The sequence below is a fragment of the Dermacentor silvarum genome, chromosome 9, assembly GCF_013339745.2.
Source record: "Dermacentor silvarum isolate Dsil-2018 chromosome 9, BIME_Dsil_1.4, whole genome shotgun sequence".
NCBI classification, from domain to species: domain Eukaryota; kingdom Metazoa; phylum Arthropoda; class Arachnida; order Ixodida; family Ixodidae; genus Dermacentor; species Dermacentor silvarum.
The window spans coordinates 18,634,953-18,652,507 of NC_051162.1; positions in this window are offsets into that span (position 1 = coordinate 18,634,953).

Genomic DNA, 17,555 nt, shown 5'->3' on the forward strand with positions numbered 1-17,555 from the left:
GAGTTTACGTAGTTGACTGGCACGCATCGACATGGTTGACAGTTGTGACTATGCAGGAAAATTGGTGTGTCTATTACAGTTAGTTTTAAAGGGGACCTGAAGCAAACGAGTTGGGTTTTTGAGGCATTAACCCGTAAACAGTTATCAGCGAACCAAGTCCTTGTCTTGACCACATTGTTCTGAAGATTCGAGATAGCGATGTCGTAGAAAAATGTTTTGAGAGCAACGTAGTGCCGTCAGCGTATTGAAACACCAAACATTTTGAAACAACCTGAGATAAATCATTGATGAATATATTGAAAAGTAAAGGTGATAGGATAGAACCTTGAGGAACTCCCGCCTTAAGTGGAAGCTTACCACTTGCATTTATCATTTCGTCTACGACGACTACTTGCGACCGTTCTGCAAGATAGTTTTTGAGGACATCGTAAAATGGACCGCTAAAACCGCTGGAATATAGTTTTTGTGATAGATTCCCGTGATGAACTGTATCGAAAGCTTTAGATATGTCGAAAAATAAAGCAACGCTAAACAAATTTTGATCGAAAGCCAAATACAGTTCATCAGAAAATTCCTCTAAGAGGGCTACCGTACCACGACCGGTAACAAAACCAAACTGTCGAGTCGACAAAATGGAAAATTTTTCAACAAAAGATGACATGGATTTCAGGAGAAATTTTTCAATGATATCAGAAAGTATAGGTAGTATAGAAATAGGTCGATAGTTTTTCATGTCATCCCTTTGCCCTCCTTTAAAAAGCGGTTTAACAATTGCGGTCTTAAGCTCTTGCGGGATACGCGCGGTGTCAAGAAAATTGTTTAACATGAAGAGCAGATCATTGGATAAGGCTGTAAAGTTCCTTTGTAGCAGATTCGCTGATAAACCGTTGATAAACCGCTGGCCTGACCTGAAGATGCGTTCTCGGAAGCCAGTGCGAACAAACGGTTGAGTTTATGTGCGACCTCGACCGATTTGCATGGAAAGGAAGAAATTGGGCTGATGTTTGCGGCGCTCTTGCCACGAAGATAATTTACCAGTGACCATGTTTTTCTTGCATTCTTTGATGACTAGTGAAATTTTTGGAAAAAGTACTGATGCTTCGTGTATCTTATCAAAGCAGCTACCCTATTTCTTGCGGCTTTGTACTCGAGATGGAGGTTTTTATTTTTGAGGCATTTCTTTTATTTTTTAAACCGTTTCCAAAGCATGTCTCTGCAAGAAATGGCACGCATTATGTCTGCGGTCAACCAATTATAATCGTTTCTACGTTTCTTTATTACGACGTGTTTAGAAATATTTTGGAACTTTTTATTTGGTCGCAGAAGATACTATACACATTCTCTGGTGAATTAGAATCAGTTATAGCCATCCAATTAAAACTGTTATTAAGGTTATCTAGGATCCTCTGGTCCGTTATAGCGATGTAAATTAAGTTATTGGGTGTAGTAGTTCGACGAGCAGTTGGCATTGGAAATGATGGAAACGATCGACAAGCGACGAGATAGTGATCCGCAAAACGTTGCAAAATAACACAAGAAATACGGGAGTAGTGAGGAGCACGTGAAGCGATATGGTCTAGACAAGACGTTGTTACATGGTCATCAAATACTTCTTCCCGCGTAGGAACGGTTATTGTATTAGAAATACCGCACGAGGACAAGAGGGACAAGTAATCGGATACAGAGCCTACTGTGGGGCACATGGTATTTATATTTATGTCCCCCACTAAACATAATTCTTCCACTGAATTCCATGAGTTTATTGTTTCTTCGAGTTCCAGCAGAAAACGGGTAACACTGTTGCAAGGTGGCCGATATAGAGCTAGCAACCTTATACATCGAGTACTGCAAGATATCGTCAGCGCTAAGCATTCCGCATGAACGAAGTTCACGTCAATGGGTGCAATATCAAACGTATCTCCAACAAAGATAGCGATCCCGCCCCCTCGTCGGTGAGGCCGCGAGACAAAACGGCATTGATAGCCTGGCACTGAAAACGTGTGCAGACAAGCATCTGAAACATTTATTTCTGTCAGGACGAAGACGTCAACAAATCCAATTGCTGACGAGGCAACTAACCTAAATTCTTCCCATTATTTTCGAAGGCTTCTGATATTGGTGTTTACAACGGTAAATTCATTTTCTGAGCTGGGACTAAATGTGTCCTTAAAAGACTTAAAGTTTGGGATCTGGCTGCAGGTGTTGGCCATGGTGGTTACATAATTTGATCCAAGTCAGCCGGTCTGGTTATTCGGAGAAGGGAAGAACTTTCAGTCTTTTTCACGTAGATCTTGCCACGTTTAAGCCAAACAAACTTGTACTCATTCTGTTTTGCCCTGGTCCTTGCACGCCAAAATAAATCCCGGTTCAGTCTTGTGAAGTTGTCATTGAAAAATATCGTTTGGCGCTTTCCAGGTTCGCAAAGACTTTGTAGCTTCCTACGGCCTTCAAGCAACTTTTCTCTGGAAGCAATGGAAGTGAAGCGCACTAGAATCCTAGGAATAGCGTCACGTCTGCCCGGTAGCCGGTGGATTGTTTCAACTTCCGACAGGAAAAAAGTTTGGACTTCTAATATAATAATAATAATAATAATAATAATAATAATAATAATAATAATAATAATAATAATAATTAATTATTTAATGCCATAGCGTAATACACTGTATGCTAAGGCGTGCGAGATAGTGATTTTTACGGGCATCGCAACAATAGCTCTAATGTTAAAAAGTAGTGATAAAACAATTCTGAGCCTGCCGCAATTATATGTCATATGATCATTCCTTGAGAGATGACTGTCAAAGAAACCTCCAAGGTATTTAATAGAGTTGACATATTCTACGAGGACACGCTCACACAATTGGCAATTAAGACAGTGAAGAAACGTGGTAAATTTGTAACAGTTCTTTTGAGCGGATTTCTAAAGCACAACAGTTTTTTTTGCTGTTTAGTGACAAAAAGTTGCTAGCAAAACAGGCTACTGCATCATACACACTCTCTTGAAGTAACTCAATGGCTTTTGAGTAACAAACATGTTTTGTTAAAAGGACAGTATCTTCTGCATATTGAAATATCAAATACTTCGATACAGCTGACGAAAAGTCATTTATAAATATCTTAAAAAGAAGAGGAGACAAAAAAGAGCCTTGAGGAACTCCAGCTTTTGAAGGTAATTTGTTATTGATGAATAACTGGTTGTCCAAAGCTATCACCTGCGAGCGGCCGTACAAATAACCTTTTAGAAACTGGTAAAATGACCCCCTGAAACCGAGCAGGTATTGTTTTTCAAGCAGGAGTTCGTGTTTCACAGTATCGAACGCTTTAGAAGTGTCGGGAAACAATGCACATGCAAACATGTTTTGTTCTAAAGGTGTGTTTAATTCGTCTAAAATTCCTCGAGTAAAGCAATGGTGCCCTGTTCCCCAACAAAACCAAACTGGTGGCTTGATATGACTGAAAACTTATCTAGAAATGAAATCATGGTTTCTAAGAGAAATTTTTCTATTATTTGTGACATGATAGGCAAGATCGAAATAGGTCGGTAACTGTCCACACTACCTTTCTTTCCTCCTTTAACTAATGGAGTTACAATGGCCGTTTTTAATTCCGTCGGCAGTGTGGCGGTCTCGTGGAATCCATTGAGTATGGCAAGAAGGATACCAGATAGCGCGTCAAAGTTTCGTTGGAGCAAAGATACCGATATACCGTCTATACCAGCTGACTTCTGTCGCCTAAACCCAGCAACTATTCTTGCGAGTGCGTCAAACGTTATCGTCGGTAAAAACGCAGAAGCTGATATGGTTTTATCTTTTCCAAAGAGGCCAGCTGGCAGCATTGAGGTTACTTCTAAAACGCGTGCGAAATATTGATTGAAGACTGTGGCTGTCTGCGCAAGATCACCTGGAAAAGTGTCGGCGAGCTTTGAATTTCCATTGTCTTTACCGCGTAGATGTTTTATTAGTGACCACGTCTTCACCGGGTTTCTAACAGATAATTGAAACTGACGTTGAAAGTAGCGACGTTTTGCCCTTCGGATAAGAGCGACAACTTTATTCCTTGCGATTCTGTAGCTAGCGCGAAGCTCAGCATTGCTTGGAGCTCGCTTAAACCGTTTCCATTGCAAATCTCGGTAGGCGATGGCAATCATGATTTCCACGGTCAGCCAGTTGTGACTTCTTCTCTGTTTAGTTAAAACAATTCGAGTACAGGCTTCTTGAAAGCTGCGTATTTGCAAACAAAATTGTTCATAAATAAACAATGACAACAATCAGTGAAGACCAATCGAACTTGCCGATCATCTCGTCCAACTTGCGTTGATCGACAAAGGCAACGCGCATTTGTTTATCTGAGTTATTTACTTCCCCACCGCGAGGTGTGCTAAAAAGCGCCTCAAGCTAAAACGACAGACAGGGAAGTAGTGGTCTGTTAAGCGCTGCGTGATCACGCATGAATGCAGATCGTGATTAGGCGCCCGTACCGCGATATGATCTAAGCAAGAATGCGTTCTTCGCTCATTCACAACTTCTTCACGTGTGAATGTGTTGACCGCGCTTTCTACGCCAAAAGCAGAGGGGGCAGATAAATAATCTGACACTTGAGTTTTGCCTGGGCATAATATATCTATATTTAAATCACCGGTGAGGCAAAACACCTCCTCATAACTGAAGTACTTCAAAACAGTTTCTTAATATAGTATGAAGCGACTGACACTGTTTGCAGGAGGCCGGTAGAGCGCTAACAAAGTAAGAGTAGTCTGAAAAAAGCTTACATTTAAACACAGGCATTCCGCATGAGTGAAATCTACATCAATCCATGATACTGTGTATTTTTCGTTTACAAAAACTGCTATTCTACACCCCCTCGACGGGGCGAACGAGTCACAAATTTTGCACGGTAACCTTTTATTACAAAGAACTGTGCGCTTGATGCAGGATTATTTATTTCGGTTAGCACAAATACGTCTACGAAATAATGATAATAATAATCATAATCATAATAGCAATAATAATAATAATATAAACTTAACCGCCATCAAACAAGCAAACAGCATACATGGCGAAACACAAAGCGCACAACAAAATTGCGTCGATAAAAACTCCGTTTCGTTTTTTGGGGCAATGCTTCCTGGGGGGCTGCTCGCGGAGCTTACAGGGCCCAGGTTAAGGATTCATACTGGACAACCCAAACCATAATCAGCAGCGCTTTACAGTGGAGGTACTTGAAGCCTTTGGGTGCGTTAAGGCGCTCGAGTGCGCTCTAGCCAGCAGAGCGCGCTCTTTTAAACTTAACGGCTAAAACGCGACTTCCGGTGCATGATTACGGAGCGCGCTCTACGCGCTCCACCCTGGAAACGGTGCGCGAGAGCGCGTGCCTGCTACGGCTTCCGGAAAAAATGTCACAGTTTCGCCCTAAGGGCGAAGCAATGAATGCGATAGCGACACAGCAATGCCATACGAAGTAAGGTGAGCGGCTTTGGTAGCAATATGAATTGTAGTAAACATGAGCTGATTAAGTAAGCAGGTGTGCTGCGCCGTAAGTAGACCGACATGAAGAGAGACTCGATGACCACGAGAAGGCGCCTGTGAAACGGTGGTGTTGATGAGAAGCGCTTCCCGCGGGCAGCGCGTGCGAAGGGACACACCTGTAGCGCTGCACTGCCGATCCGGGTAGCATTGCATGTGTAGCGTGCGTTGGAAAATGTGGCCCGACTATTACTAACTGAATGAACAAGCGTGGATAGATCACACTAAATGACTGCAGACAACGACTGTCAAAACGCTGGCAGCAAGCAGCGGGCGAAGGTACGTGCGGTCCATCGCTTCAACGGAAACTGAGCGGCGAATGCACGGCGCATAAAGGTCAGAGCCGTGTGGAGATAAGCGACGGAGCGAGCGAGCGACGAGCGCGGTTGCTGGCAGAGTATAAGTGCCCCGCCCCCCTGCCAGCTCCTTCCGGCGCTGGCTTCCCGCTTCCTTGCTTGCGCGTGGGAGATTGAGTGCGTTCGCTCTCCGTGATAGCGCGCGTCCCCGCACGCTTCCGCTCGGGCGTACGGCGCGCGGCGAAGATTTTATCTATAGGGAACCTGACAGCGACGGCGACGGCGACGCCGACGGCAGAAATCCGGTTGAAGTGTCCATATAATTGCTATCGCAATAAAATGACGTGTTTCCGACTCTTTCCACGAATGCAAGTCCGTGCTCCTTGCCCACTCGTTCCTGCAACCACTGCGCAGCCGGGCGTCTGCTCTAAGGCATGATCGGGAACTTCGTGTGTTGGCGCGGTTTGAGCTTATCACGAACCGAAAATGACGGCCCGATCATTACTTGTCAGACGCTCAGGTACGTAACCGCAGTCTGGCGCCTTCTCGTCGCTACGTTTAAGAGTATGACTTCTTCAAGTCCTCATGTTATCATGAAAGATGTTGGGGCACTGCTCTTTGCATTGTGTGTCCGTGTATCTGGGCACAAGGTTGATCACATAATCCTGGATAACTCGGATCATGAAGCTTTCTGTCCTCTTGCGATCGGCAATGAGTCATTAGTCAGCATACCGCGGAGCTGAAATAAATCCTCTGATAGGGTACCTCTGAGAACAGCACGAACAGCTTGCATCGCATACATAAGCCGCTGCTGCTGCGTCCGTCGCCGCGCGTCAAGTTCTTCTAGCTCTTCATCGTATATCAAGAACTGCAGGAGGGTGTTTATCGGCGGCGCCATCTTCAAAAAGCGCGCGCAATGCGATAGCGGTCACGGAAGCAACATAACATTCGCCAGACAGCGCGTTCGTGCGCTCGAAAGCAGTCGGCGAACATCGCCGTTAAGTTAAGCTCCGAAGGCGTGGCACTCGAGCGCACTCGAGCGTGCTCCTTTGGAGTTCGGAGCGCGCTAACTTAACGCGCCCTTTGGTATGCTGTTGGGGCTTTTTGTCGTCGCCTTTTTTTTAAATAAGCCACTCAAATCTTGGTGTGTGATTCTGACAGACATTGGACTACCAGTTTTGTACAGGAAATTCAAATACCTGCAATGCTACAAGAAAATGAGGCAGCTCATAAAATGCTAGTATTACCGCAGGCTGAGTGTCCCTAATCAAGGAATTTTCAGAAAAGGAAAAGTGGAAAAGGGGAATGGGGTCTCAGGGAAAGAAAGCAAGCTTAGTAGAAATCTTACTGCACGCATATCCAGGCCGCATGGAACCGTACTTCAGAAAGAAGCGCAAACTGCAACAGGCATGCTCTTGCGTTTCTTCGCAATCAGCCTCTAGCCTAGAAAGGTTGAACAGAAACGAATCCACCGCAATGTGGGCACGGCTTTTGTACGTGGCGTCGAAGTACAGAAACTTACCCACACTGTGGTAGAAGCCCGGTCAAAGCAGTTCGACCGAGATTCCTCGAACCTGATCCAATTGCTTCTCACAGACAAAGCTCACGGCTTTGTGGTCTCAGTGTTCTAATTTTGGGTGCGAATGGCTCGCGTGCCTCGTTGACAATATCCCGGCTTCCCGTGGCACAGAACTAACAATGGCTTCCGCTGCAAAACGAGACTATGACGGTTGAGCTTGCCCTTGTTGAAATGAAGGCGCGGTCATTTTCGCTGTTGTGTGAAATGGGAAACACCGCGGCACGTTCAAGACAAGTCCTCACTCAGGTGCGGAAGTGCAATTGACGTGAGCCCAGAAGCCGCTAGTACTAGGGGTGGCGAAAGACGAACTAGCAGTTGCACTTCCAAGGTAATTCTCCAGCTGCCGACAACAAGTCCCTTGTTTGTTTTCCTGGTGGAAGCGAGCGGGATTATCAATTTACATACTTTTTCGTGCCGAGCAGCCGAAGTATTTTCTATTTGAATCTCTCTAAAGTAACACCTTTCTAACAGAACAGGTCAGCAGGTAACTTGTGAGCCCAAGAATGTTATTAAACGAGCAGGTAATGCACGTAATCGGCACATTTGGTAACTTACTATAAGAGAGAAATTAAGTCCGGCAGGTTCACATCAGCAGAAAACTGTGTTACGCAACGTAATACAAGCAGTTTCACTTTTAGTGTTGCAGAATGGTGTCTGCTAATACCTGTCATTCATGCTTTTCTTTGCAATGCGACAGCAGGCAAGTCGATATGCGGAGTTTTCTGTGTACATTTGGTTGTTATTTGCTCTTGAAAAGTGGCGCAAACGTTTCTGCGTACTTTCTTTTACGCCGTCATCATCATAATCGTCGTTATGCTGAATGTTGTTGTAAGGTCAACCCCACATAACCGCACCTTTAACATATGCAGAAGGAAAACAAATCTTCCGCAACCACAGACGCTTTGAAATATAACACATGTGCATTCGGCAATGTGCCATTGGCCGTCTCACGTCCACACCACTATGGTTAATTACATATTCGCCACTAAAGGAATAGTTCACGCGTGGCGGCCCAGACGAGATGCGTGGCGTGTCCTTGCATGAGAATTCTTCCCTGTCTGGCCTCACACCCAGTAGAACATACTCAGTAACCCGCGTCATACTCAGTGACCCACGTTGGCGAGAAGTTCATTGAATAGCCGCTTATAGCCAGTGTATTCATGGCGCCGCTCGCTAAAGCGTTGCCGTTAAAGGCGTTAATTGAAAGTGTCATATACCTAGTCGCGTAGCCTGCCAATGCATCGGCTTGCTGTCTTTGAGGATACATTGTGACGTGGATTCGATTCCGCCCAGCCTAGGAGAAGTTTAAAGGACGTTTATGATCATTGTAGTGTGGCACACTTTTCGTCTATTGCTTCACGCCTCTGATTTAGAATGATTAATGTGTAGCGTGTTTTTCTAGATGGCCCGAAGTCATTTACTGCTCCGTTCCGTTGGCCCTTCCGTTACCTCGAGTGCAAAAAATGTCACAGTTCCGCCCTAAGGGCGAAGCAATGACTGCGATAGCAACACAGCAATGTCATACGAAGTAAGGTGAGCGGCCTTGGTAGCAATATGAATTGTAGTAAACATGAGCTGATTAAGTAAGCAGGTGTGCTGCGGAGTGAGTAGACCGACATGAAGAGATACTCGATGACCACGAGAAGGCGCGTGTGAAACGGTGGTGTTGATGAGAAGCGCTTACCGTGGGCAGCGCGTGCGAAGGGACACACCTGTAGTGCTGCACTGCCGATCTGGGCAGCATTGCATGTGTAGCGTGCGTTGGAAAATGTGGCCTGACTATTACTAACTGAATGAACAAGCGTGGTGTGAGCGCGCACAAACAAACATGAATAGATCACACTGAATGACTGCAGCCAACGACTGTCAAAACGCTGCCTAGCGGTCGCGGTCTATCGCTTCAACGGAAACTGAGCGGCGAACGCACGGCGCATAAAGGTCAGAGCCGTGTGGAGATAAGAGACGGTGCGGTCGAACGAACGACGAGCGCGGTTGTTGGCAGCGTAGAAGTGCGCCCCCCCCCCCCGCTCCCTCCGGCGCTGGCTTCCCGCTTCCTTGCTTGCGCGTGGGAGAGATGATAAGAGACTGTGCGGACGAGCGACGAGCGCCGTTGTTGGCAGAGAAGTGCCCCCCCCCCTCCCCCCTCTGCTCCCTCCGGCGCTGGCTTTCCGCTTCCTTGCTTGCGCGTGGGAGATGGAGTGCGTTCGCTCGCCGTGATAGCGCGCGTCCCCGCACGCTTCCGCTGGGGCATACGGCGCGCGGCGAAGATTTTATCTATACGGAACCTCAGGGCGACGGCGACGCCGACGGCAGAAATCCGGTTGAAGTGTCCATATAATTGCTATCGCAATAATATAAGCTTGAACGGGTGACTTTCGATGAATACACAAACTTATGTACGTCTACCACAACCTACTTGCGGGCACACGAACCTCAGACGCGATATTTTGTCACAAAGCATCCAGCTGCCTAGACACATCCGCCCAAAACCCAAGCCACCGAGTTGCATACATAATTATTACAGGGACCTCTGGTCCTAGTGTCTATGGTTAGTGCTTTAGATTTGCCTGAACTTCGTCGTTCTGGCTCTCAAGCGGTGTCGTGACTTTGTAAACTGATCATTTTACACCAAGTATTGTTTTATAAACAACGAAAAACCGTTAAAATTGGCCGACTGCAGGATTCGAACACAGGAATCGTCCAGTACAGAAGCCCGATCAATATTGAAAGCATTACGCCACGGGCGCATGCATTGACAAGCGGCATAGAACAACCCTTATGAATTTTATGAATGAATGAATCAATCAATCAATGAATGTGTGTTGTTTAAGTGTGTAAGGGGCAGGTATCACGAGCAAGCGAGCACGAAGAGACGATTGGCGCGCTTCGATTCGGCCTATAGACGCAGGCGACAGCCTGGGTGCGCAAGGTTCGCGCGGAAAACGGAAGCAACCACAGAAGTGCATCTGCAACAACAGACACAAGTTTCTGAAGAGGACATGTTCGAAAGCAGGCGAGTGCGTCGGCGGGCACTACGCGCACTACGCACTGCGCACAACATTTCTTTCATTTAGCAAACACAACATTAAAAACGAGTTTATTGGGGAGATTGTGATAGTGTGCGTGGTATTCTTTGGAGTTGCGTATGTCTTAAATTCGGCAGTCTTGGGGCGCTATAGCGTAAAATGATTCCAAACTGTTTTGATTCCAAACTCCGGACGTCACATTTACGTAACCATCGACGCAAGCATCGGGCGGTGTCCCACAGCGTTGTCCGAACAACCCAATCAAATACTCTCCTTGTTTATGGGAGGTCACCTTTGTTCGCTTTCAAAACCTTGGCTTGGAAATGCCACGCCGGACATAAAACTTCTAGCATACAAGACGTTTATTAGACCATCGTTAGAATACGCAGCAGTAGTATGGGATCCCTTTACTGCGTTCAACATAGAAAAACTAGAAAGGGTTCAAAGGAAATCTATCCGATATGTATTTAATAGTTATAGCTGGCAGACGTCACCCTCACTCCTCTTGCAAAGGGCGGAACTTGAACAGCTACAAAGAAGAAGAAATACGGAAAGGTTGAAATTCTTTTATTTGGTTTTTCATGGAAAGATTGGACTTGACAAGACATTATATATAAAACCCGCATCTGATAGTGCAGTGCGCCTTTGTCACTCTAAGAAAGTCATAGATGTTATAAATCGCACTAATACGTTCAATAATTCTTTTTTTCCAAGAACAACCCGTGAATGGAATAGTTTACCAGCTGATGTTGTAGAATGTGAAACAGTTGATTTATTTATAGATGCACTGAGGAACCGATCTTGATCTTTTGTTCCTGTAGTAAAAATTGTATAGTGATGCATTTCATTGTATAAAATGCAAGGTTTTTCTCTGTGTGCAGTTACTTTTCTTTTTTTTACTTCGCTATGTCTTTGTGATGTTTTATGTTGCAACTTTTTGTCATCCAAAATTATGTATGCCCACTCCTGCTTAAGGCCTGGTACCCAGGCTAGCAGTATGGAATAAATAAAATAACGTCTACACTCAGCCGTTTTTCTCATCTAATTAGCTGACAAGAGGCAAGGAGCACGCTCTATAGTAGAGAGGGTTTCGATGGGGCCGAGCCAGCCCAGTGAAAATAGATAACCCCATAAAGAGGGTGGTGCCGGCTTCTCCGATTGGTCCGCTTCGCCTTACTTAGCTTGTGGTGGCTAGTTGAAAATCGCGGCTGCGTGCAACGGAAGGATAAGAATGCCGCTAAAACGGATCCTCAGCCAGGAAGAGTTGGCACAGCGATGTCGTATTCGTGCCGAAAGGGCTCGATAACGTTTTACTGCCACGAAAAAAGGTTTACCATGCGCAAATAAATACATGCTCACCGGCAGGTGCGAGTAGCGAGGGCCTGCATGAGCGATCGGCTGGCAGCCATCTTCTATTCCTTTCGGAACGGGGCAGTGTGTGGCTATTCAGAAAAAATGTCAGTTTTGTTCGGCATATTAATGCATTTTTTTTCGCGTACACGTCACTTTGACGTGGTGAGTTTTCGCGGTTTTGTGACTTTGCGTGACAGACAGGCGAAGTGGGCGTAGCCAGAAAACATTAGACCAATAGCAGAGGGCTAATGGTGAAAAGGCGTCGAATCACGAATGATTATTTTTCGTTTGTGCGGTTTAATCATGCATAATCAGTGTTTACACGTTATATGAGATGGGGGGCTATCGCGGTTTTCGTGACGTCGCGTGACAGACAGGCGAAGTTGGGAGTGGCCCGAAAATGTTTTGACCAATCGTGGAGGCATATTGCAAAACAGTCTGGAATCATTTTACGTTATAGCGCCCTTGGTTCCAAAGGTAGAATATAGGCTTCATGAATAATTATTGCAAAGAATGCAACGCACTATATGGTAATTCACACAGTGGGGAGTTGCTGCCGCAATTTTTCTTGTATACAGGTGTACCTACTGGCATCATCAAGGCTGATGTATTCGGTTCTGATGATGATTTTGTAGTAATGTCACGCTTTAGTCAGCCGGCATTGACTAAAAAGGCGAATATGTTTTGACATTGTGGAATACGTTTATTTCTTGAATTCGTTTCATTTTTCTCCTTGTCTTACCTGTGCGTCATTCACTCACTCTGTTTTCATTCTATGTTTGTAAATTCCCACCTCCGACCATGCGGGGCGGCCAAAAGGAAAAGTTAGAATGTCCGCACCGGTCGCCTGAAATTTTCCTATTTCTGCTGAAAGTTTCCTCGCTTGGCCGAACAGGTATATATACTAAATATCCATTGTTCTCTTTATTACTTCCATTTTTACGATGAGAAATAATATTATATATCCTTTACGCTTCGCGTGTGTTTCGCAAAAATTAGTTCCGCGGCCTAATACCGTGCCCAAAGCAAACCTGGTGAGCTGAAGTGTTAACGCACGTGAGATCCGATCTGAGAAATGAGACCCAATCTGTGGCTTAGATGTAATGCACGACATCAGAACATGGTACTGCTTGAGTAACTGTACTAGCGCTTTTTAGAGTAGTCAATCCTAAACAAAAAATGTTAACACAAGCGAGAGTTCTCAGACTACGGAACACGACAGACAGCACCATTTCGGGCACGGCACAAGAAATGCTATTAGTCATAGTAACTCTGTATCTTCCACAATATTCGTTACTGGCGAAACGTGTTGCAGGTACATTGATGTGTTAAAACGCTCCATGTGAGACTTTTTAACCGGCAGCATGTAGCATGCTGACCTACTGATTTGTGACCTACTGATTTGTCTTTTTGCATGGAACAGCTTAACAAGGCTCTTCGTGTATAGGCTGCTGTGTTCCTCGGTCTTCATGTTGCTGATAAGCGAGAAAACTCTCGTGACTGCGGCCCTCGAATAGTTTAGGCAAATAAGCTTCAGGATGAAAGCCATCAAGGTCGAAGACTTCTGTGTTTCGTAACCTTTGTTTTAGGCTTCCGACATGACACCAAAGTCACGCAGATCTCCTGGAACCCCCGCAAGGTCCGTGTTGCAAAGCAGTCGCCACTCCTTGTCTGGCTGGTTTTGGCTGGTCTTATCCTCCATTCTTTTCGCGGGGGTGATGAAAACTGATATAGGGACGTAGTATTCGCCGCCTATTAGACGCTCGCAAGCGAGCGGCGGAAGTAATGATAAGTGGTTCTTGAGGGAAAAGGGAAAGGTTGGCGCTATCTTCTGCAGCCCTTGAGGGAGCACGGCTCAGCGCCAAATGCGAGAGTCTGAAAGCGATGACATGGTGGCCTCACGCCGTACACTGTGGGTGTGAGTCAAAGCGCGCGAGGGTGAACTCAGTATGGTGGTTCGATCACGCGTGCGCAAGGAAGGAAGGTGGGGAGGAAGCGCACAGTATTCCGTCATGCGCAAAGCTCAGGGTGGCGTACTACTCCGGCGGTGGCTGCGTATGGCGCGGCTGAACGCGGTGGCCACGCGCTCCCTATCTTGAAAGCGGTCTGCGATGAGTACATAGTCTATGTTTGCCGAGGACTGATGGCTTCGTTTGCACTTTGTTCTCGCTGCTTCGTTCGCGTTGAAGCGAGAAGCAGCACGAACGCCTATTCGCTCGCTGCGGCTGCCGCTCTTCCAGGAATCATGCCAGCGTTTTCACGGGTGTAGTGTCCTTGTTCATCGAGTGAGATGCGTTTATGTTGGCGTGTGCGCTACGTGACACCACGCCTGTTAATTTACTTAGTAAGCGAATCTTTACGAACTTATACGGCCAATAAAGCTACTAGTCTTAATTCGTATAGCTGTATACTAATTGGCTACCACAATCGATGCTGAGCCTTTCGGGTGAAACTGCGAGCTTTTTGAAGAAAAAAGGTTGTTTGAGTGCTCCAGTGTTGCCATATGACTGCACAGGAAACTGCCAAGCGGTTGGAGAGAATAATCGAAACTTAGCCAAAGTATGGCTTCAGAACGGCGCAACAAGGAAGACGAAAAGACGAAAGAACACACGAACACAAGCGTCGACTCACAACTAAGGTTTATTCCATATCACAGAGCAGATTTATACACACACGTGGCCACACACAACGCAAAAAGAACAACCAAAAACCAGAACACGTTAACCATTCAGGTACAGGATTTCTTTATCCTGTAACGCAATAGAGGGGCAGCTGATAGAAGACTGTTTTTTATTTTGAATGTTCCATGCTTCGATTACTTCCCGAGTCGTCTTATCATGATGCCTGGAAATAATGCTTGTGAGGTTAAACTGAGGCGCGCAGCCACACTTCTGACAGTGCTGAGAAATGTGCGAAAAACTATCACAACGTAGGTTGGCCGTATGTTCCCTTAATCGCACGTTAACACATCGGCCCGTCTGGCCTATATAAGCAGATCCGCAAGACAACGGCTGACTGTAAACCACATTCGTGGCACAACTGATTGCCGGATTCTTGTGTTTGACACTACAACCTTTCTTTTCTTTTTTGGCCTCTGCCTGTCTCCCTACATGTTGGCAATTATTGGAAGCCGCAAAACAACACACGCGACATTTTGAACGTCACGCGCGCGTTGAAACACGTTCAGTCGCTGCCGCGGGGCTCGGAGCGGGCCGTCTCAGTGTTTCACATTCCTACCACCATTGGCGCTGCACGGCGTTCGGTTGTAGCGCCCTCTGTTCACTGTACGGAGCCTATATAACACACTTGTTGTAGGCTCTCACCCGTTTGTAATGGATGAGTCATACCTCGACGTATTCGCCCGGTTTTCCAGCGAAGGGACGTGCATATCGTAGTCGTTGGATGGAACTGGCAGGGGCTGGGACAGGCTGTTGCTCTTCCGCGTCGCAGGACATCTCCAGCTCCGCTAGGTTCGGGGGAAGTCCAGCAGGGCAGCGGCTTTGGACGAAGAACTTGCGGTCTAACCTCCGTCTTCGGATGTGGATTACCCAGCAACTTCCACAACTGTTACGGGGAGATTGTGAAGAAATGGCTTTATTTGCACGAGATGGATTACGGTGACCGCAAAATCCGGCCTCCAAGCACTTCGTTCTCCTCTTGTTTTCTTCTTCCCAACTGCTTCTTGTATATTCGTTACAATATATAAATTCAATATATCAATATTCACAATAGCAGACCCAGCATAGTCACAGCTCTGAATTTTTCATGTCGCTCTATGATTTTCTCATTGATACTTTTAATGTAGTTGTAATATTTGAAAAGTAGAATAATACCTTTCGGCCCTGGTGTCCTATAAAAAGGACGCAAATAAAAATTGTTCTAAATCGTGACGCAAATGGTTACCATACTCAAAAAAGAATTTGAGCTGTTCTCCGTACACCCTCGCCAGCATACGCGACAGTTTCTTCATCCTTGGCTTCCCCAGAAAGCCCTAGAGGTGAAGTCAAGATGTCGGAAGGTAAGAAATACGACTGCAGCAGTATCCATGAATTTTGATAATATTTTAGTCAGTACCTATTGTCTCGGCAGCGATCATAATTTTGTGTGTTGTTTATGATATGCCTAGGGGTGCATTTATGTCGGGAAGTTTTGCCTGTTATTTGCGCATAGCCCACAGCATGCCATGATCCGTGTGTCCTAAATATAGGACATCAGGACACAGTGGTTGTCAAAGGCACTACATGAGTTGGATGTACCATGAAGACGCTTTTGCTTGTAAGAGCTTCCGATTTCCTGTGTTATTATTCCAGAGGCGCTAGGTCAGCCTGAACTGCTGTATTCAGGGGTAATGGGACTTCTATAGTGAAATGTCTGTGTATCAAGGACCCAAATAAGTTTGCTCCACTATAGGAAGGGTGCGTGTTTTTTATAGAAGACAATGACGATGAAAAGCAGGATATACAGTTTGCTTTTGCAGGTTAAGGGAGCAGTAATTCCTGCACAGCACACGAAGAATTCGCCGTCTATGGCGAAAATACATCCTACAAAGCAACTATCAAGTAGATGGAGGCCATTCAAGCGCAATAATGAAGGAAGTGTGCTTGTTGGAGGTAGAAGACGATGACGATGAAAACCAGGATACAAATGTGCGGAACCGAGGCAACAACAACAACCGACGGGTCGCAGCGGAACGCCAGAACAAGAGGACCATCGCAGCAGGCTTTTAGAACGGAATAGCACGTTCCATGCTTACGCATCCAGCAAGCGCCGCCCAACTTTATTTTCGTCGTCTTTGGCGGCCGGCACCTTGGTGCTGGCTGAGAATGCCGCCCTTAGCGTCGCCGCGTTGCGGCGTCGGTGGGCGCTACACACAGTTTGCTTTTTCAGGTTTCGGGAGTAGTAATTGCTGCACAATAAACGAAGATTTGGACATCTACGACGAAAATGCATCCGATAAAGCGACTATCAAATAGATGGAGGCCATTCAAGTGCAATCGATGAAGGATGTCTGCGTGTTGCAGGTAGAAGACGATGACGATGAATAGCGGGATCTAGTTCACTTTTGCAGGCTTGGGCAGTAGTAATTTCTGTACAGTAGAAGAATTGGCCATCTATGGCGGAAATACATCCGACAGAGCGACTGTGAAATTTTGATTTTCTGTCATTTTTCCCCGCAATTTCCTTCCCCGCGGCTCCCACTCGAACGGTTCCTCAATTGTCTCGTTGACGCTGGACCTCAGATGTGTCGTACCACTGTCCGGCAGCTAGTCATCCTCGGTCACGTTATTTAGAAAGATGGTGTGCTCCCAGACGCAACCTAAGTCCAAGCAGATCATGAGTTTCCACAATCAAAGATCGTAACAGAACTCCGTAGCTTCGTCGGGTTGTGCTTGTACTTGCGCCTATTCATCCGCAACTTCGTTGCCATAACAGAGCCTTTGACGCAGCTTATCGCTGGTAACCACGACCTTACAGCCTTGTCGCTAGCTTTCTGTGCCGCATTCACGACGCTGCGTCGACTTCTAATCTGACCCGCGATCCTCCGACATTTCGATCCCAGCCCACTGACAGGAATATACACGAATGCCAGTGGCGTCGCCATTGCCGCTGTTTTTTGCTCAACTAAAGGCTGGCTACGATGAGTACGCCGTTTCATTCGCCACCCGCGTACTCATGAAAGCGGAAGTCAACTGTTCCGTAACACAAAGAGAATGAATGCTTGGCCATCATTTGGGTCATAACTAAATTCCGTCCTTACCTCTACGGCCGCCCAATCGAGGTC